Source organism: Aplysia californica, unplaced genomic scaffold (assembly GCF_000002075.1).
Source record: "Aplysia californica isolate F4 #8 unplaced genomic scaffold, AplCal3.0 scaffold00022, whole genome shotgun sequence".
In the NCBI taxonomy this organism is placed as follows: domain Eukaryota; kingdom Metazoa; phylum Mollusca; class Gastropoda; order Aplysiida; family Aplysiidae; genus Aplysia; species Aplysia californica.
Window position 1 is genome coordinate 2,133,643 of NW_004797292.1, and position 2,606 is coordinate 2,136,248.

Consider the following 2,606-nt stretch of genomic DNA (forward strand, 5'->3'; position numbering starts at 1 on the left):
GTGTGTGTGTGTGTGTGTGTGTGTGTGTGTGTGTGTGTGTGTGTGTAATGATGTGTAATGGTGCATGCGTACGTGTGTGTAGTTGTGTTTCGGTACAGACAGACAGATAGAAGTGATGCTGGGGGAGAGGGGGGAGACGGGCAGTAAATGAATTTGATTGTGATTTGTGAAAACCAATAGGTCTAAGGTTTTTGCTAGTATCGCCATCATAACTGTGCCCGGAGTTTTATGCACCCCGCATACTTTTGACAAATTTGATCATTTTTGGGGGCATAATTTCTTATTATTTACCTTCAACATTCTTTGTTAAAATTAATAGAATCGCATAATTTCACATTTTTCTGCTCATTTTGCATAATTTCTGATTTTTTGTGTGTGCATAAAACGGCGGGGACAGTCAGAAGAAGAGTTGAACAGTATTTCGCACGATGAACGGTAGTAAAATTATTTTAGTTGCCCCTCTGCGAATGGATTTTAGAACGAAGAAAGCGAGTGTAAACAAACCAAAAGCGTGACGTGGAACACACCATTATGCATCATCGGCTCATCGGTGTGTCCACCTGTGGTAAAGTTCAAGTGGTATTGCTACAGGCAAGGAACAACCCAACCCTATCTAAAAGCGTCGGTCTTGTATGAAAGCAGCCGAAGACAAGAACAGTCCGAAAGAGCTTGATTTTGAAGCACGTGGCCCGTCATCGATAACCAGACACAACGTAGGTGCACACAGATTTTGTTTACCTTTTTTTCCCTTTTTGTTTTTGTTTGGTTTGGCCTTCATTTGTTGACCCTAGTGACTCTTTCCCTTCTTCTTCTGGCCTAGGCCAGGTCAAGATTAGACTGAAAACTAGAGTATAAGATAATAGGACAAGATCTATTCATAGTTATGATCCCTAATGCCTAATATTTTGCTGAGTTTAATTTACCGTGTCCTGGGCAAAGTCGAATACATTGTCACGTACTCATACTTATCATACCTTGCCTTGGATGTAGATCTACTAAAGTACTTCTACTTAATGACTTAAATGCTATGACATCACATTTAATTTAATCCATGGATTGATCATTGTACTGTATGTCTTGCCAAAGTTCATCAGGTTTTGACATTTTAAAAAGACTGGATTGGGCACTAGGCGCCCACTAGGCCTACTGTACGGTTGTGGTCCCGTTTGCACTAGAACACTAGACAGAGTCTAGATCTAGGCACACCCTAAGTTAAGTACCCCCTGTAGATCCAGATCTAGTAATTTTTACGTATTTCTTTTTTAGATTTCTAGATGTAAACTGAATAAAAATTATATCTAGTTTAGATATAGATCGAGAATATAGATTCTAGATCTAGACTATATTCTAGAGATAGATTATCATGGCTATCTAGATCTAGATCTAGATCTAGATTCACTCCCACAATATCAATATGGCCATCATGTAAACAAACGGGACTGCAATTGTACAGAAGTGCCCTAGATTGATATTATAGGCCAAATATTTGATAATTTGGGCAGGTTTTACAGTAGTACAAGAGTCTTGCCATTCCCAAATCATAGTCTAATGAACGTGCACTACAATGGAACCCTCTTCACGTTATAGCTGTGCCAAAATATAGACAATCAGCTGAGCTGTCACTTGACCTGTGACCTTTGACCAACATATGTAAAATCTCAAGTGTTTTGTACATTCCCAGGCATTTTGTAGGTTATTTACTTTATCTTTGTGTTTTGACTTTTTATCAAAGCTTAGGCCAAGGTCTATTTCTTTCCTTTAAAATTATGATTTAAGTTTATAAGGAAAAGTGTTTGTCTGTGCAGACTTTGATAAAAGGTAGGCCTAACCTTTTTTAAGTGTAGGCCACTTGGCTGGGGGTATTTTTCCTATGACATTGCTTCTAAAACCCTTTTGTTGCCAGGGGGTATGCGTTCCTACTGTCAGCACTGATTTTCAGGTTACCCAGGCCAGCAGCCTAATGTCTCAGTGTTAATGGACGCACGGTTTTGATCTAGCTACTCGTGACATTTTCGGACGTCGGGTTTTTGATAGTGTCACTTTTCTTCCCCATTTCCTCCCATCTTACTCATAGTATCAAATAACCTGCTAATCAAAGTCAAAAAGTGAATTTATTAACCTTTTAAAATTAATTTCGGTGTTTGCGTTTTACGAGAGCACACAGCCGCCCGTGTTTATCGATCGTTTGAAAGCCTAGCAGTAAAGAAATAAAGGCAAATTTGATACCGAAAAAATGCGCTTCTTTTATTCCCGAATACGAATCTACACCTGGCTTGCGGCTAAAACTCCGCACAGAAGAATTAAAGTCAGGTTATTAGCATGATGTACATGTAACGTCATACAGGCAACCAGGAGCAGCAAATTTTGCCAACTTCCATGACGTACATGGTATGGCACAGCGCTAAAAATTGGGCATTTTCATGACGTAACAGGTACTTCACAAGCAGAGAAAGTACTTGACGTTTTGCCGTTTTTAGTCTCTTCCTTTCTTTCTTGCTGTTACCCCTAGTAATAAACAAAGTTACCCTCCAGTGAAAAGAATATTGTGGAATAATAACTGTGGACGACTACATATTGAACTGTTATTTTATTAGGATATATATATA

General features: G+C 38.9%; 1 protein-coding gene across 1 annotated transcript in view; it reads left to right on the forward strand.

Annotated features, from left to right (window-relative positions):
- Nucleotides 1-499: 499 nt before the first annotated feature.
- The window catches only part of LOC101852817 (choline-phosphate cytidylyltransferase B), a gene marked incomplete in the record, with an annotated part of 45,222 nt that continues 43,115 nt past the window's right edge, over nt 500-2,606 (forward strand). The window contains 1 exon segment of the mRNA XM_013088042.2: nt 500-713.